This window comes from Jaculus jaculus, chromosome 11 (genome assembly GCF_020740685.1).
Source record: "Jaculus jaculus isolate mJacJac1 chromosome 11, mJacJac1.mat.Y.cur, whole genome shotgun sequence".
NCBI classification, from domain to species: Eukaryota; Metazoa; Chordata; class Mammalia; order Rodentia; family Dipodidae; genus Jaculus; species Jaculus jaculus.
In genome coordinates this window covers 19,855,846-19,881,515 of record NC_059112.1, presented here as the reverse complement: position 1 = coordinate 19,881,515, position 25,670 = coordinate 19,855,846, and the positions used below count along the sequence as shown (strand labels likewise).

The window sequence follows — 25,670 nt, the reverse complement described above, 5'->3', positions numbered from 1 at the left end:
AAAATCATTGTTTCAACTATTTTGTTTTATTTATTTATTTATTTATTTATTTATTTATTTATTTATTTATTTATTTATTTGCGGTAGAGTCTCACTCTAGCTCAGGCTGACCTGGAATTTACTCTGTAGTCTCAGGGTGGCCTTGAAATCTCAGTGATCCTCCTACCTCTGCCTCCTGAGCTGGGATTAAAGGCATACACCACCACGCCCGGCTTTAATTTAATTTTTAAAAATATTTTACTTATCTATTTTATTTATTTATTTGAGACAGAGAGAGGGAGGGAGAGAGGGAGAGAGAGAGAAAGAGAGAGAGAGAGAGTGAGAGAAGGTGAGAATGAGTACACCAGGACCTCCAACAACTGCAAACGAATCCAGACACATGTGCCACCATGTTCATCTGGCTTTACATGGGGCCTGGAGAGTGGAACCTGGAACTTCAGGCTTCACAGGCATGTGCCTTAACTGCTGAGCCATATCTCCAGCCCTCAACTATTTTAATTTTTTTTTTTTTAATGCTTCTCGGTGAGACCCTACCTTGAAAAACCAAAAAAAAAAAAAAAAAAAAAAAAAAAAATGCTTCTCTTGGAAGCCGCAGGAACCAATCTTGTGGACAAACGAGAAAATACTTTTGTCTACAGAAGGCAGCAATCCTACATAATTATGGAGGTCTCTGTCTGACTTAAGACAGCTAACTAAGTCTGATAGTTCCCCTCCATAAACCTTTTAAAGCTATTACTTCTGATAGTAATTTTCTGTCCTTTTGTTCAATTATCTCAGCTGATTAAGTGTATTTAATTTATTTTTAATAAAGAAACCAAATGCAATCATTTCAAAAAAGTGGCTTTTCTGAAGTTTAGACATTTAAAAGTTACTTGCATTATATTGTTATACCTAAATTCAAAATGAAACTAATTATGAAATATACATATATATGTATATATATATACATGTTTGTATATATATGTGTGTGTGTGTGTGTGTGTGTGTGCATACATATGAACTTGCTTGATAAACTGACTAATTTTTATAGTATACTTATGAAAATCCTTGTAAGAATGTTGGTGAGCAATAATAATTTTATATTGTTATCAAATCAAAATATGTATCTAGATGAAATTAAATTATGTAAACTACCATTATCATTACAATATTATCAACACAGGGGCTGTAAAGATGGCTCAGCATTTAAGGCATTTGCCTGCCAAACTTAAGAACTGGAATTCAATTCCTCAGTACCCACATAAAGCCAGATGCACAAAGTGGAACATGTATCTGGAGTTCATTTGTAGCAGCTAGAGGCCCAGGTATGCCCATTCTCTATGACTATCTCTCTTCCTGGAGAGATGACATAGTGGTTAAGGTGGTTGCTTACAGAGTCAAAGGACCTACATTCTATTCCCCAGGACCTAAGTAAGCAAGATACACAGGTGGCACATGTGTCTGGAGTTCATTTGTGGTGGCTGGAGGCCCTGGTGTGCCCATTCTCTCTCTGTCTGCCTCTCTCTCTCCTTTTTCCTCTTTCTCTCTCTCTCTCTCTTTCAAATAAATAAAAGAAAAAATAAAGCAAAAACTAATATGGAATTCTCTTATCCATCCTTTGTCCTGCAACTGAAGCTGATATAATGAAATTGCCTGAATGATCATCTACAAAGAAGAAAATATGTAGTATTTTGAATAATGATCCTCATATCAATCACTGGCAAGTGTGTCATTGGGATATTGCCTGTTAGAATATTAAAGTACATGTTTGTCATGTCATTGTCACTCAGAGGAATTTATGAAACAGGAATCCACTGCAGAAGTCAGGCTATGCAAATATTCTATAGATTACATGAGATATTATAGCCCCAGGTCATAAAACTGCCTTCAGGCTTCAGATCAATCAGATGCTTGGGGAATTTTCTTGTGACTTACAGGAAATATGACATCTGTCTCATGGTCTAAAGCACAAAAAGAAGTGACTTTATTAAAAGCAAATCATGTTTGCATTATTGAAAACCAGAAAATTTCTCAATACTATACGTTCAAAAGTCTGAATTCCTTTTTCCATATTTTATTTAACTTTTAACTTATGATACATTTAATGTGAATGTACAATCTCTTGAGGGTTTTTTTTTTTTGCCTAATCATAGGCTTTTGATAGTACAAAATAACCCAGAGATAAAGCTTAGTCCCAAGTGCAAGTTATATAGACAGTGAAGTTGAGAGGCAGACTTTATGTAACCTGCCTAAACTCTCAGTACAGGCAAAGGGGGAAACAATAAAAATAAACTAGATTGAGAAAAAAGTGAAATGCTTTAAATTGCTAATATGAAGCATTGTAAACATTTCATATCTCTTTATGACATTAAACTAAACGTTAGACAGGGGATCTTATTGCTCACAATTACATTATCAAGTTAAATTTAATTATATTTCTAAAGACTTCATAGAATCTCATAAAAATATATTCAATTATGATGAGTTTTTGTGGGGTACTTATGAAAAAGTCTAGTAAATAAAACAGCATTTTTTCAGAGGCATTTTTCTTACCTTTACCATATCCATTAGACAAATCCTAGAGAGAGAGAGATTCCAGAAACCACTGACCTGTATGATTAAGCAATCAAGGAACATATTAAGAAGTCAGCATTAATAAAGACAGTGAACATGCATTTTGAAAAAATGTAGCTTAAAATAATTTTGTTAACATAGGCTTTAATAACTGGAAGTTCATATCATGGTCCATTTAATTTTAGTGACCTATTCAAGGACTAGTGTAGGACTCAGAAACATGTGAACCTTGTGCAAAATCAATGGCAAAGCCTTGTCCTTTCTTGTATTTTAGCCTTGCAGAAGACATGGGAGAGAATTTAATAGGCTCAAATGGAGAAAGTCATGTAGAAGGTACTTCATATGTTAAAAGATAAATCCATATGTTCTTAAAAAAAGAAATTTTGAGTTGGAGAGCAGGCTAAGTGCCTAAAGCACTTCCTGCAAAGCCAAAGGACCCAGGTTTGATTATCCAGGACCCACATAAGTCAGATGTGTAAGGTGGAGGATGTGTCTGGAGTTCGTTTGCTGTGGCTGAAGGCCCTGGTGTGCTCATTCTCTCTCTCCACCACCCCCACAAATGAATAATTTTTTAAAAAACTAGTATTATTCTTCTCCTTTATCTTAAGCATCATTCTGGAAGTAGTTAATTGCATATTTATCATTTGACAAATGTTTTTCTTTCAACTTTTTTACTTGAGAATTATTTAAAGCCAGAACAAAAAAGAAAATGGTTTTAGATTCCTAATAAATAGATCATTGATAAGGCCACCACATTGTTTCTAAAAAATATATTTATAGAGGTGTCATACTCCATATAGAATGACCTGTTTTTTTTATTTAAAGTTAAGCCATGATATGATAAATTTTGTTAACAGAATAAAGCGTTATATGGGTATTCAACTTAGAAAGGAAAATCTTGAAACATGATACAAGCTTGGCTTAACTGTTTGAGAACCATTCTCTGTCCTAGCAAAGAATGAGTAAGAGCCGTAAGACGCTTACACACGTTACTACAAATATTGATGGCTGCAGCTCCATGGCTGCAGTAAATAATTATCATCTGAAAATCAAAGTGCATATACCTCTCCAAAGCAGTGAAATAACTCTAAACCTAGCCTCAAACATTTTCCTGACTGGTTAAAGAAACACAGTATTTTAAAATGCACAGTAGCACAATGTGAAGAGTATCAAATACTCATGGTGGGGTTGAGAACATGTGTACCAGAGATCAAAGTGCATTGCCCAGGACGGAATCTAAATTTCAGTTCCTCCAACAATGTCAGGTTCCACTGGATCAATCCAACATGTGCTGAATGGCCACGTATATAATGCAGTGTTGTGCCAAATACTTAGCCTACTGCAATTCATTCACATATTTTTATTCTCTCTCTGAGTGTCTCTCTTTTAGCACATCAACTTTTCAACTTCTTTACTGAGATCCTTTTGAGAAAACCTTATTTTTGTAAGATAAAATATAAATGCCTGGACAATATGCTGAGAACTAACTAATCTCCTACATGTTTCTCATTCTCCAAGGTCTCAGCTTGCTGATAGAGGTTTGGAATATTAAAGCAGATGAAAGCAGGGCCTGCATACTATGATAAGAGCAAGAGAAAAGTGATAAAATAAAACAAAACAGAATGTTTATATGTCCTAGGATTTGAGTGACATGCAAGTATTTTCCAAAGGGAGAAACAGCTACATTAAGATTACATTAATGAGAAAATATAATCTGAAAAAGAAATGGTACAGAAAGTGTTCTGAGCAGAAGAAAATTTATCATCAAGGACCAAAGAACAAGGAAAGAAGACAGTTTAGGTAAAGAATGATAAAAATTCAGTATGGCCTAGATACATTATGTCACTTAACTTTATTTATTTATTTATTTGACAGGGAAAGAGGGAGAGAGAGACGGAGACAGAGAGAGAGAGAGAGAGAGAGAGAGAGAGAGAGAGAGAGAGAATGGCTGTGCCAGGGCTTCCAGCCACTGCAAACCAACTCCAGATATTTGTGATTCCTTTTGCATCTGGCTAACGTGGGTCCAGGGGAATCGAACCTGGGTCCTTTGTCTTTGCAGGCAAACACCTTAACTGCTAAGCCATCCCTCCAGCCCATGTCACTTAACTTTTAACTACAGTAATGTAAGATACAGAAAATAGATCAAGATAAGGATGGAGAAAGATAAAGTGAAATAAAATGATATGCAAAACAAATGTGAGATAAAAATTTTAATAAGTATGATATAATTAACATTCTGTTTTCCTATTTCTAAATTACAGTATACATAGTGGTAGGATTGCCCTAAAATGAAACAAAATTATGCAAAACCACACGAAAGAAAAGCCACTACAGTGGAGATCAGCAAATCTATGAATGTAAGGTGATTATTATTGTTGAGATGTACTTATTCAATAATCAGAGCAACACAAAATAAAAACAGCATGCTATTCACTACTGCTTAACTGATTAGCCAGTGTTGGAAATAAATATCCAATAATATATTTAATATTGAGTTTGAGAATATAACCACAAATTGATGTAACCCAACTCAACAATGATAACAATACCAGAAGTGAAATGGCTATGCCCCATACATTTAAAAATAGCAGATTGACCAAAGGTTAATGCAAATTGATATGGCAGCCAGTTTAGGAATAAAAGAAAAAAAAATAACATTAAGAACATTTTAGAATTTAGATGATAAACTTCTATAAAAAGATGCACAGTGTTAAAGTCAATATATTTATAAAAATGAATAATGATTATTTATGCATTCATAACTGTTCCTGTTTGGCCTTTAGACCTATGACATCCAATCACCTACTTGACATACTCACATCCATGACTAAGTTACCTCTCATTGTTTTACTCTGCCTTTGAGATCATCATAACCACTTTGCCATCACTGGCTTACCCTATGAGATCACCTCCTCAGCTAGCTATGGAAGTTACCTTCGGAATGCTGGAACAAAACACCTGTCTAAAAGCGACCAATGGAAGAAAGGGGTTTGTTTATGCCTTAGAGTTCTGACAGGAAGTGCCATCATGATGGGAAGAAGAAGAAGATAGTTGAGCAGTACACCCCCACATTAGCAAGGAGAAGATAGAGAGAATGGGCTTGCTGTGTACTGCAAGTGTGGCGGAGCTGTGACACCCCAAGGCCTACCCCCACCAAAACCTCCTCTAGGAAGGTTATACCTCCCAAGGGTTCCACAAGATGGGAGTCAAGTGTGAGTCTTACTTTCAAACACATGAGGCTGTGGGAGATGTTTTACACTCAAATCAACACACATATCTCCCATCCCCAGTGCTGTTGTCTCTCTGTCTACAGTTGCTATAGATTGGATCTTATTGGTCCTTGAAAGACTCACAAGCTAAAAGCTAGGTCACCAGTTTATGTTAATATTAGGAGGGTGTAGCATCTAAGAAATTGGGACCTAGTGCAGAGACATTAGATTACTGTGGAACTGCCCTTAAAATAGTGATAGAGAGCTCTGACTCTTCTCATTGCTTCATGCCCACAATGATGTGAACATTGGTCTACCAAGTATTTCAACAGGCTCAAGACATTGTCAACCAACCCTGGACTGAGATCACTGAAATGAGGACCCAAAATATTTTCTTTTTCCTTTTACATTGTATAGCATTTCACCTAACAATGTCAAGGTGGGTTTTACTTTATTTTTATTATTAATTCATTTGTTTGCTTGTTTACCTGTTTTCCTTCTGTCTTGCTCTAAGCCTTTTACTCTGTTATTAGAGTAAGTGTGTGATCTTGTAGCAATCCAGAATTAATTATGTCTTCCATTAGAGTCATGCAAAGTCCTCAGAGTAAAGGCCAAATATTTTAGGCATCACACAATCCTGGTTCTGTCAACAATTGATTCCATACACTCTGGCTCTCTGTGTTTCATTCATTCTGTCTTGGCTTATTGCCCATCATTTTTCTATCTTTTAGTTACCTGAGAAACTTCATTTAGCCAGTTTCTTCCTCTCTGTATGGCTAGTTCACTAACACCCTTCTGCCTTTAATCCATAGTTCCTTATGTTACCACCTCTGAGGATGTAACTATATATTCCACCCTCCCTGTTATTTTACATTGTGGCCAGCTACATTTTTCCCAAAATTTGTCATTAAGTATCTTTGATATGTATGATTATTTCTTTTCCTCACTGAACATTTATATCATTAGAATATTAGCTCATTGAAATAAGGAGATGTTTGTTTGGTTGCTTCACTTTTGAATCACCTTTCTTTTCAACCATTTCTCCTCAGTTTTTAATAAAGACATTTTTGTGTCTGTGTATGCACACACATGTGTATGAGTGTGTGCGTGTATGTGTGTGTGCATGTTTAACACAGTTAAAATTCAACTAAGTAATAAACATATATGCAATTATTATATTTCAGTCAAAAATATTGCAGTTTAAAGCCACGCATATGCTAATTATCATAATTTCAACACTGCACATGGCTTATGTTATATTCACTTTTGTTCTTTCAGTTTTCTTATTAAATTTATGGAATGCCAATTTCTCACAGAGGTTCTTTACTTTTTATTTTTAATGTTTTCTTCTATTAAATACTGATATTGAAAACTTGTAGGGCATGGTATGTAATGGGTACTCAGTAGGTATTTGTCGAGTAATGACTAAATGGTCTTTATTTCCAAGCACAAAATAAAGTAAAAATAAACACTGTATAACTCATAGAAAAAAAATGTAACAGAATACATATAAATATAGTAGATCAAAACCAAAAAATATGGAAGCAACAATCCATGAAGGTAGATAAAAGGGAATACAAGAAAAAAAAAAAAAATCCCATAAGCCTTCAAGGACATTCAGAATGACGATTACTCAAGATGGGGGTGTCAGCATGGATTTCAGTAGCTTTATTCTTTGTAATGGATATATGTGTCATAAATACTTTGGTCTCTTTTGTAATAATAGAAATAATGGTGGTGGGGAAATATTACTGAAAGATATAATAAATGAACATTTAATTGTATCATTACTTCTTCTATATATGACTTCTGTGATTCACTTTCACCAGTTTAAGTAATTTCAGGCCAATATCTAGGCAAAGATATTCAAAAGGATAGCATAAACTCATTGAGTTTCAAATATTAAATCACATGTATATTTGTATAAGTGCTATTTAATATTTAAATACAAAGTAAATTTCTAATATATAAGCATATCTTTGTTGCCTATATATTTAAGTCTATATGGATATCCCCTAAGAAAAGGCAAATATTTCTGAAGATAAAACCATATATAAATAAAAAGAAAGACAGACTGTCAGATAGATAGATAGATAGATAGATAGATAGATAGATAGATAGATGATAGATTACAGCAAGAGAGACATCACAGTGCACAAAACAAGTAAGATAGCATAGGTTTTAATGCTGTAAAATTAACTGACTTAGATATTTGGTAAATAAACCCAACTTCATAAACAAATTTTTCATCAGAAATCACTGAAGGCAAAATAATTTATACCTATGATTTTTCCAAAATAAACAACTTTAACTTGTATAAAATATTAAATCTAATTAAGTAATGACATGATTACAAATGCTTCATAGCAGTACAATGAGCTTCATATGCCTGGCTTTTGTTAGTATGTAGGAGCAGTAACTCTTTATACAAATCATGACTAAATAGATTTGAAGAGAAATATTTGATGGTGTGATTTATGCAAATTACTCAGTTTAGTTTCAATTAACTTGCTTAAGCAACTTGTGTAAGGCAGATAATTTGATTAGCTGAAAATGTTTTCCTTGAATAACATTTACAAAACTTTAAATCAGTTCCTCATTGTAAAATGGCTTTTCCAACTGTTTGGACCCAATGATATATTTCTTGAATTTAAAAAAAAATTCACTTTTAGCATGATTTACTCTCAAGCCATGTGTAACATGACTGAAGCCCTTGACTTTCTATATACATATTGTACAACTTCTATGTCATATGTGTAATAGACATGTTTATAAGGCATAACATAAAGGCTTTCACCTTTCATTGATATTTAAATATGAACTATTGTTCTAAATTTAAATGAGAAATATAAGCAGTGTCATGAAGTTTTACAACATAGTTATGCTCATATAACATTTCTTATAAATAGTAATATCCATTGCAAATAATAGTAGTCAAAAACATCTAGTCTTCTTTTTTCATATTATTTATTTATGTGTGAGCAAACCTGTTCCCATGTGTGGTAGTGTGAGCATGGGTGCCCAAGTGCAACAGAACATGTGTGGAGGTCAGAGGACATTTATGTATGGTCGATCCTCTGCCTTTATCCCTCATTCTTTAAAACTTTTATTGACAGTTTTCATAAGTATAGACAATAAACCATGATAATTCCCTACAGCACTCCCACCATCCCCCTCCCAAACCACCTCCATTCAATCTCTTCTCCTTTCCAATTAGCCTCCCTTTTATTTTGATGTCTTCATTTTTTTTTCCTGCTATTATGAAAGTCATTGGTAGGTACTATCAAGCACTGTGAGGTTCATGGATATCCAGGCCATTATATGTATGGATGATTGCAGTGTAAGAAGTCCTAACTTGCTTTTGGTTTTTACATTCTTTCTGGCACCTCTTCTGCAATGAACCTTGAGCCTTGAAAAACACATTCACATACAAAGTTCATTCTCAAGAGCTGTACTTCCAAAAAAAATCTCAGTGTTTCATTTATTTAGTTTTATTTATTTAGAAGCAGAGAGACAGAGAAACAGGACTGGAGAGATGACTTGGAAGTTAAGACACTTGCCTGTGAGGCCTAAGGACCCAGTTCTGACTCTCCAGATCCAAGATGAGCCAGACACACAAAGGTGAAGCAAGCGCCAAGGTTGCACATGCCTGTTAGGTGGCACAGACATCTGGAGTCCAATTGCAGTGGCTGAGGCCCTAGCACGCCAATTAATTCTCTCTCTCTCTCTCAAAAGAAAAATAATAATAATAAAATAAGGATAGAGACAGAGAGACAAACAGGTGGATGTAACAAGGTCTCTTGCAAACAAACTCCAGATGCCTGTGCCACTTTGTGAATCTGGCTTTTCATAGGAACTAGGGAATCAAATTCAGTCCGGAAGTTTTTGCAAGCCAGCACCTTTAACTTCTGAGCCATCTCTTCAACTCTCTCATAGAGTTATAATTAAGTTCATCATTTCCTTCTGTCCTACATTTCTACTATACTGGGCCACATTTTACCCAAAGGTCATGGGTTGGACACACCAGTATCAACTAACACCAGAACCATTTTCTTCAAAATAAAATTAAGCAACTGATTTAACTGAAATAATCTTCAATGTAACATTTTTATAGTGTTCCATTTTCATTAGTTATTTTTGCTATAATTTTGTGTTTAATGGCAGAAGCAATGCCCTTAATAGCCTCCCCATCAGACCTTATTTCTTATCAGTTCCTTCAAGTATGCCACATCTGAGATCTGCACAACATAAAGTATGTAAGTCAATAAATGGTAAAAATGTAAAGGATAGAAAATAATCACATCAGCAGGGAGTTGATCCAGAAGAGAAAATGACTTTTACTAGAAAATCCTGTTGTGGTGTTTGAAGGTATGTTCCTACCAGATAAATGGGTCAGGCTCTTCCTGGAAAATCTAGTTGCTGAAACACAGTCAAGATATCCAGTGAGACATAGAAACTGCCTGGGAGTGGTAAAGGAGGGCTTGCCAAGAGTTAAAGGTTTATGTTATCAAAGGTAAACACATGAACCTATGATGGAATCATTAGGCATCTACTCTACCAGCTAATAAGCACCTTCCCTAAGGTTGCTCAAAATGATATTTTGAAATGCCACTGAAGTCATTTGACTAATTCCATGTTTTATTTTTTAAATAATCCTAGCCATAAATATGCTAGGAATTGCAGTCAAAACACTGCTCAACCCATAAAGGAATTATTCTGTTATTTTTTTTTTTGTAGAAGATTATAATTTCTGTATAAAGTACAACATAATACAAATTGTTGATACAATCCTGTAGTGCTTGGGAGGATATAGAATGATCATACAATATACACAATATAGTGCTAAAACATATAATTCTGCTAACTTTGTTGTTAAAATATATGCATTTTGTTTCAAGGTGATTATTTCATTACTCTTAGTGCCATATATATATATATATATATATATATATATATATATATATATATAATTAAACTATTATCTCTCCTACCCATCCAGCTCTTGAAAGTACTTCCATCTAAGAGGTGAATTAGTTACCTGAATATATTTGCATATATATTCCAACATAAATATAGTATACCATTGCTACTGAATTTGTACGCATGTTCATACTTACATAACTAAATCTACTCAACTGCAGGTATTTGGTGGGTTTGGAAATGAGGGCAAAAACAGATGAATTAAAAATAGTAATGGGGCTGGAGAGATGGGTTAGCAGTTAAGGTGTTTACCTGCGAAGCCGAAGGACCCAGGTTTTATTCTCCAGGACCCATATAAGCCAGATGGACAAGGGACACAGGCGTCTGGAGTTCTTTTGCAGTGGCACACCCATTCTCTCTCTCTTTCTCTCTGCCTCTGTCTCTGTCTCTCTTTCTCTCTCTCTGTATCTCTGCTTGCAAATAAATAAATAAAAAATTTAAAATATTAAAAAATAGTAATGGCAATTAAATATAAATGACAATACAAATTCTGGAGACTGTATGTGCATAGTTTTCAGGATTTTCTCTGTGTTCATAGTTTTCTTCTAAAATCTCTTCAACAATCCACTTTCACATTCGTGTTCTTTGTCTTTGTAGCTTTCCTGAAGAATTGGAGTTCATTTACTTGTCCTTTGATTCTTGTCTGACCTTGAGTCACGAATTGTCAAGGACAGTGTCCTTCAGTGCATGAATATTAATATTTCATTGTAATTTTACACTGACAAAGGCTGTTACCCAGACTCCATTACATCCGGAGGTAACCATTCACTTATGTTTTCATTAATAATATGTTGAAAAACTGCAAGAAATTTAATAACTATACTTTCAATGGAAAGTTTTAACCTTTTGTTCCTTAATTGCTTATTTCCTACAGTATGTTTCAGATAACTAGAGATCTAGTCATTGTATTGGGCCATGAAATATTCCTAATGATTCAACCCATGAGTGTAAATAATAGTTAGAAAAAAAGAGCACTAGATTCCCAATTTAATTTAAGAGCCACCATGCCATTCCAATAGGGTAATTAACCCACTGTTATGAATCATAGGCAAATAACTCCAGGTAGTAAATATTTTAATGAATATAATAAGTATTTATAACTAGAAAGTAAAGGACATAATTGCAAAAATTAAAATATTAAGTATTTAGTACAAATATTGGTATAGGTATGTTTATAATATGAAGGTAATGACTAGAAATATGTAATGTGAGGATAATGAATACAAAATTACAAAGCTGGAAACTTAATACAATGTAGAGATTTATTTAGACAATATTGTCCATGTGTCATTAGAATTCAGAGATCCAAAGCAGCAAGACAAATAACTTAGAATCACTGGATTTTTGAACATTTTTATGTTTGATAATGTGACATATTGTCCATAGTACAGGATAAACAAAATCTGTACAGATTTCTGAAGTACTTGTAAAACTACTTCATTTAGTAATTTAACAAGCTTCAGGTGGTATTCAAGTGACATGTGACACCAGGAAATAAGAAAAGTCACTTAAAATAAGAAACCAAAAGATAAGGGCACTTTATGCTTAAATTATAAGCCCACCTGAAACATAGGAACTGACAGAGATAAGCTTCAAATGACTTAGATACATAAAAATTGAAAAGAATTATTACAATAACATCTTACTACAAATTATTAAAACTAATTTTCATTAAATAATATTAATATAACTCATCAGCTGAAAAGTAGGGTAAGGTAAAAGGAGAATTTATCCTCTCAGAAAAGTTGTAATGATTAATTATAGAAGCAATGATGAAAACAGAAAATCAACATTAGTAACCCACAGTAATAATTGTTGCTTCAAGATTCACTGATAAAGACTAAATTTAGTATAGAATAATGTTTGAAGCAAAAATAGGATATGGATATTAACATGGTATAAAATGTCTCATCTTAGAAATTTATCACCAGGGAATATTGCAACATTACTGTTTAAAAAGTTGGCAGATACCACCTTAAACAAGGTATCCAGCTAACATCATTATCATTATTAAGACAAATTGACATGATAAGCCTCTTGATTTAAGGCATAGAGAGTGGTACTTCTTTTATGGTGTTCTTGCCAACAATGCAGTTTTTAGTTAATTATGAAGAAATATCACAGAAGCCATTGTCATGAGACATCCAACCAAATAAGTGGCTAGTAATTAGAAAAGTTTCAAGGTCATGGAAGTCTAGGAAGTACTTTGTAACTGAAGTAATTGTTACAAATTACAAACTAAGAAAATTTGAAAATATAATATTGATTGTGGATTGAATCTTGAAAACTATGAAGGACTTTACTGGAAACACTATATAATTCATCTACCTTCTCTTCAAGAATTACAATGCCTTCCATGTCACCTAGTTTATTGGTAAGGTGATCTACTGAAATTTTATTTTGAATTTTCTCCATAAAAATTTCAGTATGAGCAGGGCATGGTGGCACACACCTTTAATCCCAGCACTTGGGAGGCAGAGGTATGAGGATTCTGGGAGTTTGAGGCCACCCTGAATACATAGTGAATTCCAGGTCACTCTGGGCTAGAGCAAGACCCTACCTTGAAATAACAAAAACAAAAACAAATTTAATATGACATTTCAGCATTTCTCTTCATTGAATTCCTTCCTCTTTTTCTTTCTTTCCTTTTTCTTCTATTTCTTTTGAGATAGAACCTTACTCTGTTCCCCAGCTTGGTCACAAACTCATGATAATCCTCCTATATTAGTGTTCCATGTGCTGGAATTACAAGTATAAAATTACACATATGGGGCTAGAGAGATGGCTTAGTGGTCAAGTGCTTGCCTGTGAAGCCTAAGGACCCCGGTTCAAGGCTCGTCTCTCCAAGACCCACGTTAGCCAGATGTACAAGGAGCAAATGCGTCTGAAATTCTTTTGCAGTGGCTGGAAGCCCTGGAATGTCCATTCTCTCTTTCTCTCTCTGCCTCCTTCTCTCTGTCTGTCGCTCTCAAATAAATAAATAAAATTTTTTAAAAAGTATTTTAAAAAATGACACATATGATTGCATTTCTATTCTACAGTATCTTTGCTTTTTTACTCTGCCAGTTATTTGTATTATTTCCATTTAATAAGGTCCTTATTTGAGGCCCTTTGATTTAGTTAATCATTCTTATAATCATTCTATGTAATGTTCTCCCTGGGATTCCACTTATCATTAAATCTGTTATGAAGGATTTTTAATTCATAAAAAGTGTTACATTGTCTTTCTTCATAGCTCTATACTTCAAAGTTGGAACATATGCGCCAGGGGCCTCATCTTTGCTTAGATGTTTTAATCTTCTCTGTTCTTTCAGTTTAAGCATTCAGCATTGAGATCAGTCTAGATTGTAGCATAACTCATGAGCAATTTCTTCCTGGGTTACTTGTGTGTAGTTCAATATCTAGACATGAATTCAACTTCTTTAACTCACTAAAATTTATCTGCTACTGCACTCACAAAGAGAGGAAAGAGGCTGGAAAGATGGCTAAGTGGTTAAAGCACATGCCTACAAAGACTAATGACCTGGGTTCAATTCCCTGGCGCCCACATAAATCCAATTGCACAAAGTGGCCCATTCATTTGGAGTTTGCAGCAGCTGGTAGGCCTGACATGCTTATTCTCTCTGCCTCTCTCTCTTCTCTCTCTCTCCTTGCAAACAAATAAATAAAATGATTAAATAAGAAGTGACAGAGGGGCTGGAGAGATGGCTTAGAGGTTAAGCACTTGCCTTTGAAGCCTAAGGACCCCGGTTCGAGGCTCGGTTCCCCAGGCCCCACGTTAGCCAGATGCACAAAGGGGCGCACACATCTGGAGTTCGTTTGCAGAGGCTGGAAGCCCTGGCGCGCCCATTCTCTCTCTCTCTATCTGTCTTTCTCTCTGTGTCTGTCTCTCTCAAATAAATAAAAAATAAAAAAATAAAAAATTAAAAAAAGAAGTGACAAAGGAGTGCCCAGCGCTGAAATATCTGTCACACCTTCCAAGGCTCAGGGTCTCACCACGATGTGACCGGTCCTGCTCTGACATTCTCTCCGCACCAGGAATAAGTTCTCTGAAACAGTGTTCTGAAATAAATCTGTCCTTGATTAAGTTGTTTTTGTCAGATGTTTGGCACATATATGAGAAAAATAATTAAAAGAATTAAATGAAATCTCCAAGGCATGGGGAGATGGATCAACAGTTAAGGCAGTTGCCATAGGACACAAGTTCAAGTCCCCAGTAACCACCAGGCCAGATGCACAATGTGGCTCATGCATCAGGAGTTCATTTGCAGTGACTAGAGGCCCTGGTGCACAAACTTTCTTTTTTTCTATCTTACTCAGATAAATAACTAAAATATTTTTTTGAAAAGAAATTGCCAACCGAGCATGGTGGTACACACCTTTAATCCCAGCACTCGGGAGGCAGAGTAGGAGAATCACCTTGAGTTTGAGGCCACCTTGAGACTACACAGTGAATTCCAGGTCAGCCTGGGCTAGAGTGAGACTCTACCTCAAGAAAACAAACAAAAAACAACAAACAAACAAAAAACGTAATTGCCAGACCTTCAATACTTAGAGGAATAAAGGAGCAAGTGTAATACTTTTGCTCAATGAAGAGAAGATATAAGTGTCCCAGTGGAGACAACTAACAGGAATAATAACAATGAACCGTAATTCTCTCTTTTTTTTTTTTTTTTTTTTCAAGTCAGGATCTCACTCTAGCCCAGGAGGCTGACTTGCAGCTCACTCTGTAGTCTCAGGCTGGTCTTGAACCCACATCAGTCCTCCTACCTCTGCTTTCGGAGTGCCAGGATTGAAGGTGTGTGCCATCACACCTGGTCCATAACAGGACTCTTCCAAGTTAGAAAGAAATAGAGGAGGAAACCTAAGTAGGAATAGGAAAAACAAAGAAGGAAAGAAGTAGGAAAAATTGAGCCAAAGGTGAAGTGAGAGAAATAAAACAATTAAAATCCATCAAAATATAGAATTATAAGTGATGAAAAAGGATAAGAGAGATAACAAGAGAAACACTGTGTGTGTGTGTGTGTGTGTGTGAGAGAGAGAGAGAGAGAGAGAGAGAGAGAGAGAGAGAGAGAGAGAGAGGAAGGAAGGGAGGGAGAGATTCAAGACAGAATAACAAATGGCAGCAGTGAGAAAGAGATAAGATTTCAGCACATTTCTACCATCTTATCACCTGCCTTGGAGGACAGCTTCTCCCCAGCTATTCATAGTTTATTTTTTGAAGATTCTAGTGGCATAGTCATTTAAATGTGACCAAGTTACAGGTAAAAATCTCACACCTGGGCTTCACAGGTGGATTTAATTTTGCTTGGAGCTTTCTACAGTTATTTCACTCTTCTTGATCTTTTTGGGAGTGGATTTCAGTGACAATCAATCAACATACATTTCAGGCTGCCCAGAAACCTATAATTAGCCCAAGATGGCCTTGAACTCATGTTTCTTCCCCAAATATTATAATGTCTATTCCAAATTACTGGCTATTTAAAGAAAATGTGTGGAAATTCAGTAAATGAAAATGAAGTGGTAGGTAGTAAATATAAAGATACATGCTTTGAATAATACCAACAAGAAAGGGTAAGCAATAAAGTCATATATAAATAGCAATAATTTATAAAGCTGGACATCAATATATGCATATGAATAAAAGCACATTTTAGGGCTGGAGAGATGGCTTAGTGGTTAAGTGTTTGCCTGTGAACCTTAAGGACCCTGGTTTGAGGCTCCATTCCCCAGTACTCATGTTAGCCAGATGCAGAAGGGGGCTCACGTGTCTGGAGTTTGTTTGCAGTGGCTGGAGGCCCTGGCATACCCACCGCCCCCTTCCGTTCTCTCTGTGTCTGTCACTCCCAAATAGATAAATTAAAAAATGAACAAAAAATAAAAAAAATAAAAGAACATTCTATAAGGGATATATAAAAGAAGATATAAAACTTTTGGATATAAATAAGGGAGTTAATAGATAGATGATAGATAGTTAGATAGATAAATGATAGATAATTCTGGTAATGAACTCAGTGCTGAGCTAATCCAAATTTCCTACAAAGTAATCAATGAGTGGAATACAAGTACAATCAAAATCCCAGAGATACATTTTAGCTATTATTAGGAAGATCTTATAATGCTTGTGACAAGCTTTTAGAATTGAATTTTTAACTCTAGTGTTCATAAATATGCATCATGAGTAAAGATTTGTAAAACCCTGTAAAAATAAATATGTTGCTTGTGTTTTTGTCTCTTTTGCCCTGAGAAGAGTAATCAAGACTGGCATAGTTCAGGCAAAACTGTCCAATGACTTTGTTGAGGTATCACACTGGTTAGGATGTGGCTTGAGTGACACCCAAAGGTTTATGTGCTGGAAGTTTGCCTTCTAGTGTGGCCTGGAGAGGGATGCGAACCCTAACACGCGGGGGTTAGGGGAGGACATGGGGCACTTGAGAACACGGCTATGAAGAAGGGTTTCGGACAGTTCTCAGGTGGCCTGTAGGTTGTCCACCCAAGAGCTGCTATTGGAATCCAGGTCTGATCCCATCAGTGCCTCTTGCTTCCTGTGTGGTGAAATCACCATTTGCTTGCTTGTACATGTACTTAACCATCAGTCATCAGATGATACATCTCAGGGTGCTTACTACAGCTAAGCCTACACAATGGAATTCTATACAGCAGTAAGAAAAAAATGGCACAAAGAAATTTAAGGAAAAATGGTTGAACCTGGAACAGATCATTCTCAGTGAACTTAGCCAATCACAGAAAGAAAAAAAAAATCGCCACATAGTGTCACTCATCTACAGCACCTAACCTTAATCTACCCAAGATACCTTACATACACAGCAAGCATCTCATGGACACTAGGAGGGATGGGGAGGGAGGGGAGGGCATCGAAGGGGTGGGACACACTAATCTAGACCCAAACGGCAATGGTACCATAAAATTCTACTTCCTAAAAGGCAGAAACACCTGAACCACAAGACACTGGAGAGGATAGGATCAAGTCTAACATAAATCCTCTACATCTTCCCTCCCTCCCCCCCCCCTCCCTCCCTCCCTCCCTCTCTCACTCTCCCTCTCTTCCTCTTTCTCTCTCTTTCTCTCTCTCTCTCTCTCTCTCTCTCTCTCTCCCTCTCTCTCTCTCTCCTCTCTAACTCCTATATATTAGTTACTTTTTTTCCTCATTTTCTTAGGGGGCACTGACCTGTAACTCCCAGTACCAGCATTGGGCTATCACCCACAATGAGCTTTTGATTAGAGCAACCTACAAGGTTTTCTAAAAGAATGACAGATTTCTGTCCGAGTACTTGATGACCCACCAAAGGCCAGTGGTAAGGCCCTATTGCTGAAGACACCATATGCAGCTGACACTTAAAATGGAACGGCATGGCTGGAAGCCAGGAGAGAATCAGTCCCCAGACAGTCAGCATGTCTAGTGCCAGAAGGTGCTACATGGGCGACTGGGGGAAACGATCAATATCTGTCCAAGCAACTCATGGTCTAACCTAATTAGCAACAAATAACCTGTTGTGATGCCCACACAAGTGCATTAGTGGCACACAGTCATGGTAGGGAACCAACTGCTCTTGATTTGGCTAACTGATCCCCTCAGTGGTATGGGACACATAGCTGGAGCTGGGAAACAAGTCAGAACCATATCCAAACATAAACCCACTCTCCAATATCAAAGTACCATCAATCATGGGCTACAAGAGGGCCTACACCTATTAAACTCTCTATAAAAAAAAGCAAGGGCTATCTCATTTGTCCTGGTGCTAACTTACTCTCCATTGGAGAATCTGCTTCTCTTTTTCAGATAGATGCAGATCCTAAGGAGAGAGCCATCCCATCATACATCAAAAGGGCCCCTGCTGAAACAAAGGAAAATTTGTGAAACAAGCAAGGGTGCTGTTTTCCTGATGAACCGGATACCAGCACAAGGGGGAAGGAGAACAACACAGAGAAAAATCAATGCCTACCAAATCAGAGCCAGAGCCCCAGAGGCCCCCAACACCTCATCACTGAAGCAGACCAAAAATGAACCCAACATGGCTCAGGGAAATTTTTCAGAAGAGGGGCCGGAATGTCAGAGCCACATGTTGGGTCATGATATGCAGAGACATTTATCATACCAATAACTGTGGGCTACCTCCACAATGCATGACCCATATACATCAACAAGGAGGGGCCAATGGGGGGGGGGTTAGGTCATGGATGAGCCTAATTATGGTACCACACTGCCTGTACTTGCAGAATAGAAAACTAATAAAAAAAAATTAAAAATTAAATAAAATAAAAGAAGATGTAGCTGTAATTACTTAGATTTAGAGACGGGTCTTCTAGTACATTGATCTGTGTGTCTGTTTTGTGCCAGCACCATGCTGTTTTAGTTACTATGGCTTTGTGATATATCTTGAAAGCAGGTATGATGATACCTCCAGAGGTATTACTTTGGTGGAGAATATTTTTGGCTATCTGAAGCCTTCTGTTCTTCCAAATGAATTCTGAAATTATTTTTTCTATTTCTGAAGAATGTTATTGGAATATTTATTGGAATTGCATCAAATCTATACAATGCTTTTGGTAAGATGGCCATTTTCACAATATTGATGCTTCTATTTCATGAGTAGGGGATGCTGTTCCATCTTCTTGTATCCCTTCACTTTCTTCTTTGAGATTTTTTAATGTTTTCTTTATATAGGTCTTTCACTTCCTTGGTTAGTGATATTCCAAGGTATTTAAAATGTTGTGGTGATTAGAATGGAATGCCATAACTTATCTCTTTCTCAATGTATTTATCTGTGACATAAAGGATGGCTACTGATTATTGTATATTGACTTTGTATCCTGCCCCTTTATTGAAAGAATTTATAGCTTTTTTTTTGTTGGTGGCTTTTCTGTCACTTATATGTAGAGTCATGTCATCTGCAAATAGGAGGAGGTTTTCCTTCATTATTTATATCCCAGATACTTGTTTCTCTTACCTTATTGCTTAATGTAAGACTTCAGAAACTATGCTGAAAAGCAATGGTGAAATTGGGTACTCCTGTCTTGTTCTAGACCTTAATGGGAACACTTCATGTTTTTCCCCATTTAGAATTATCTGGGCCTTGGGTGAATTATGAATAACCTTAATTATGTTGAGATATGTTCCCGCCATCTCTAGCCTATCCAGTGTTTCAGTCATGAAGGTATTTTCTATTTTATAAAATACATTTTCTGCACCTACTGAGAAAATCAAGTGATTCTTGTATTTAAGTTTATTTATGAGGTCAATTATGTTTATTGATTTCCATATGTTGACCCATGCCTGAATCCATGAAATAAAACCTACTTGGTCAAGATGGATGAGGTTTTTTTTTATGTGTTCGTGAATTTGGTTTATGAAAAGTTTTTTTTTAAGAATTTTATATCTAAATTCATTAGGAATACTGGTCTTTAATTTTCTATACTTTGGGGGAGGTCTCTGCTTGGTTAAGGTAATATAGTAGTAATTCTAGCTTCATAGAAAAAGTTTATGAATACTCCCTCTTTTCATTTGTGTGAAATTATTTGAAAATTGGTTTGAGTTCTTGAATGAAGGTATGGTAGAACTCAGCAGTAAATCCATCTGGGTCTGGACTTGTCTTTTGCTAAGGGGTCTTAATTACTTTCCAATTTATTTAGAAGCAATATGTTTGTTTAGGAAGTCTATATGTTCTGAGTTTAGTTTTAGAAGGTAATATGAGTCAAAAATTTATCCATTTATTCCATGTTTTCCAATATGAAGGAATACAGATTTTTGAAAAATGCCCTGACAATTCTTCCAGTTTCACTGGTGTCAGTTGTGAAGTGTCCATTTTCATTTCTAATATGGTTTACTAGAGTCTTGTCTTTTTTTTTTTTTTGGTCAATTTGGTCAGTGATTTAATCAGATTTATTTATTCATTTTGAAGAACCATTTCTTCATTTTGTCAATTTTAAAAATTGTTTTCATTTCCAATTTGTTGATTTCTGTTTTGATATTGATAACTTCTTTTCATGTGGTACTTTTGGGCTTGGTCTGTTCTTGTCTTTCCAGTGCCTTCAAATGGATGTTTAAATTATTTATTTGAAATTTCTCTGTTTTTGTAATGTAGGCATTAAGTGCTATAAATTTCCCTCTTAGGACTTACGTAATTGTGTTCCTTAAGTTTGTTATGTTTTGTTTTCATTGCCATTCAGTTCATAAATTTATGGATTTATTTTGTGACTTCTTCAAGAACCCATTCTATTTAATAGTGAGTTGTTCAGCCTCCAGGAGTTGGTATGTTTGCTGTTGTTACTGTTGTTGCTGATTGCTAGAATTACTGTATTGGGGTTCGATATACTGCAAGGGATTATGTCAATTTTTCTGAATTTGTGGATACATGCACTACGCCCTGATATAGGATTCCTTCTGGAGAAAGTTCTATGAGCAGCTGAAAAGAATATGTATTCAGGAGAATTAGGGTGGAATATTCTGTAAATATCTGTTAAGTCCATTTGTTCTAAGGCGCTATTTAGCTCTATTGTTTCTCTGTTTATTTTCTGACTTGGGGATCTGTCTATTGATGATAGTAGGGTATTAAAGTACTATTATTGTATTGGAATTTATATCTGTTTATTGTCTAGTAAATTTTGCTTTATAAAATTAGGGGCCCTGATGTTTGGTGCATATGAGATTATGATTGTAATATTCTCTTGTTCTATTTTTACTGAAATGAGTATGACATGGCCTCCTTTATCTCTTTTGGTTATTTTTGGTTTAAAGTCTATTTTGCCTTAAATTGGAACAACCACTCCTGCTTAGTTTGGTTTCTGTTTTCCTAAAATATCTTTTTCCATTTAACTTTCATTGTCAGGGGTATATTTTGATTGGAGAGTTGAGCCCATTCATTCAGAGTTATAGTTGTGGGGTATAATTTAATCCCCATCCTGTTGAAGGCTTTGTGGAGTTTGGTGTTTTCTTGGTCTTTGCTTGCTTTTATGACCATTCTAGATTGACTGTTTCTTTTTCTCTCCTCATGTGCATGTTGGCTAATCTTTTGAATGTAGAGTATTCCACACAGTATTCTCTTGTATGTAGGGCTGCCCTTGGTGCTCACGTAGTTATATAACTGGTTTATATCATGAAAGGTTTTTCTTTCACCTTCTATTATGAAGGATAATTTTTCTGGGTACAGTCATTTCAGTTGGCATCCATTGCCATTTATCTTTTGAAATATTCTGTCCCAAGTTTTTCTGGCTTTAAGAGTTTTATTGAAAAGTCTGAGGTAATTCTGATGGGCTTGCCTCTTTATGTAATGGCCTACTTTGCTCTTACAGCTTTCAATACTCTGAATGAAATTACACACACTTCTCTTACCCTACACAGAAGTCAACTACAAGTGAATTAAGTGCTTAAATATAAGACCTGAAACTCTTAGGAATTATAGAACAAAAAATAGGGCTAACACTCCATGATAAAGTTGTAGGGAAAGACTTTCTGAGTAAGTCCCTGTTATTGACACTCAACCACTGGGAACTCTTGAGATTTAAAGGTACTATACAGACAACCAAACCATCAAGAAAGTCAATAAACACCCACAGAATGGGAGAAAAACTTCACCAGCTAGACCTCTAGAAAGGGTCATATATCTAGACTCAACTAAGAACTCAAAAAACTAAATAATAAAAAAAAATCAAACAACACAATCAAAAAATGGGGTACAGAAGTGAACAGAGAATTCCCAGAGGAAGAAATGTAAATGGCTATTACTCACTAAAGGAGATGCTCATCATCTTTACCCATCAGAAAAATGTGAACAAAAATGTCTCTGAGATTTCATCTCACTCCAATCAGGAAAGCATATATCAAAAAGTCAAAGGAAAACAAATGCTGGTGAGGCTGTGAAGAAAGAGGAACACTTACCCACAACTGGTGTGAACACAGACTGGTTCAACCACTATGGAAATTGATATAGAGATTCATGAAAAAGGTGAAAATTGATCTATCATGGACCCAGCTATACCACTCCATTTTTCTTATTATTACATAGATACTTGCTCAACTATATTTGTTGTGGCTCTATTCACAATATCTACGAACTATAATCAGCCCAGATGCCCATCAACTGACAAATGGACAATGAAGATGTGGCACATGTACACAACAGGATTCTACACAGAAGTAAGGAAAAAGGAAATAATGAAATTTACAGGAAAAAGAAGGATTGAGATGCAAAAAATAAAAATCATTCTAAGAGAGTTCATGAAGACTCAGGTGGCATATGTACCTCTCATATGAGGTTCCTAACCGGGATCAAGTGGAATTGAGTGCAAATGACAGTTAATACCAAGAATATGGGCATAAAACTCAAGTGACAGCAGGAATGGTAAAAAAAAAAAAAAAAAAAAATAGGGAGGGGAAAATAACAAGTCTCCAGATGGTTCGCGGGAGAGAGACTGTCAGGGGCGGAGAGAGATTTGAGGGGTGAGAGGGGAGGGTAAGTATGGGTGAGGAAGATGGGCAAGGAATTACAAAAAAATTGAGGTAGCAATAAGGATTAGTTCAATGGAAACCCTCATTCTGTTTAGTATTCTACAAGACAGAACCACCAATGAAGGGGAGGTGGACATCCTGGACAGAATGTGGAAAAAGCTTAACCTTACAGTCACTGGCATTAGCTGTTAAGCCCAAGGTCCAGAATTGGGTTAATCCCATAATGAGCTGCTGGTCATGGAGACCCATGAGGTCCCCAAAACAATGTAAGCCAGCCCCAAAACACTTGATTACCTGCCAGAGCTAAAAGAAAACTACAAAATCTCTTTGTCATCAGAGAACTTTCTAATCTCTCTTTCAGGGTGCTGGTCTGGTCAGAGAAAGACAGGGCAGGAGGTGTTTCAACTTAGAATTGGTCTACAGATAACATATAGGACCAAGCAACCCCAGCATGTTTGCATTCGAATTTAATTTTTGCCAGATGAGGAAATGCAAAGCATCTTTAATGGCAAATGTCATTTTTGAAAAGAAAAAAAAAAAGTGACGACTCAGTCTACATCATTCTGTCACTTGCTTTCAAACAAGTGTACATTGAAGTTGGTTTGTTGCCAAATATATTAGCAAACTGTAACAAAGTGCCCAGAAATAAAACAATGCACATATGGCCAATACAGTTTGGCAAAACTAATGTTAAATGAAGAGCATTTTAAAAATATTTTATTTTTATTTATTTATCTGAGAGAGGGGAAAAGGAAGAGAGAGAAAAAGAGAGAGAGAGAGAGAGAGAGCACTCAAGGGCCTCCAGCCACTGCAAATGAACTCCAGACGTATGCACCCCTTTGTGTGTCTAGCTTACGTGGGTCCTGGTGAATAACTGAAGTTTTTGGCTTTACAGGCAAAGTGCCTTAACTACTAAGCCATCTCTCTAGTCCCAGATGAAGAGTATTTTTAACAAGTGATATGGGACAAATTGAATAACTAAATTTTGCAAATCATCTTACTTACAAGTGAAGTCATTACTTTGTGATGGTCATAAACTTAAATTTAAAAGCACAAATATATATCATTCTTAGAAAAAATTACAAAATCTATTTATTTTCTCATTATAGGAAGATTTTTCATTGCAGGAGGAAAACAGAAATCAATGAAATAAAAGAGAAGAACAGGATAAATTATGTTTCTAATATTAAAACATATTAAGGAAATTAAATCACAAGATATTCACAAGTATCTGACAAAGGACTTACAGTTATAAATTTCTATAGAATATATGTTTAAGCGATAAATATGAAAAACAACACAATAAACTCAATACAGTAAAGAAACTTTGCAATAACAGATATATACAATGGTTGCATTCACAAACAAAATAATTAATGGGCAGGGAAGATACCTTAGGGTTTAAAAGTACTCCATCTGTCTCTCTCTCCACACAAATAATTTTTTTAAAATTAAGAAATTTAAAAACTGATCAGTTGTTAATCATCATCTAATTGCAGATTCCAAACACAGGGATTTCGAATTTCCAAAAGCAATGAGATTCTCAGTAATTAAAGATAATATCAATTTTTTTCAAATGTGATATTTTAGAAGTCAATAAATGTCATATAGTTCTGATGGGAGTGCAAAATAGAAAAATCACTTTGGAAATGATTTTGACCATTAGTTTCTTATGAAATTTTCCCTACTCTTTCACCCAGCCATTCAAATTTTATGTATTTACATAAGAGAAGTGAAAACATAGCAAAAATAAGCATGAAAAAGTATCTATAGTAGTTTTATTTGTATAGGTATTTATAACCTAGATTGTAAATAAATTCAACATAAAAATATCAATATATCATTCTATATCCATAGAAAACTGAACTATTACTTATTTTTGAAGAATGCATTACTGTTTACAGACAGACAAATTGAAAAAATCTGCTTTGAAGAAAGATAGAAAAGGAAATCCATGTATATAACATAAAATGTAAGGTTTAAGAACAAACAAAACTAAGCTACAGCAATATAAATAATAATTACTTGTCTTTGCACAGGGATTAAATAATTTAGAGGTATTTTAAAGTGATTGCTGTCTTCTATATTTTATTTGGTTATGAATTACATTCATTAGATTTATTAAAATCTCTTTTGTTTATTTATCCCCAGAGACTGAAAGAAGAGAAAGAGAGAGTGACAGAGAGAGAGAGAGAGAGAGAGAGGGAGGAAAGTGGGCACCCAGGGCCTATACCCACTGCAAAAGAACTCCAGCTGCATGCATCAATTTGCGCTTTATTTGGGCACTGGGGAATTGAACCAGGGTGCTTAGGCTTTGAAGGCAAGCACATTAATTGCTGAACCATCTCTCCAACCGTATACTCATTATATTTTCGTCAAAATTTATTTACATAATTAATAGCTATGTTTTTGATGTTTTTGTTTTTATTTATTTATTTATGTATTTGAGAACAACAGAGAGA

The 25,670-nt window shown here is 35.5% G+C and overlaps 1 non-coding gene across 1 annotated transcript; it reads left to right on the top strand.

Annotated features, from left to right (window-relative positions):
- The first annotated feature begins 581 nt into the window (after positions 1-581).
- On the top strand, positions 582-721 carry LOC123453466. Its single transcript, XR_006632847.1, has one exon.
- The last annotated feature ends 24,949 nt before the right edge of the window (positions 722-25,670 follow it).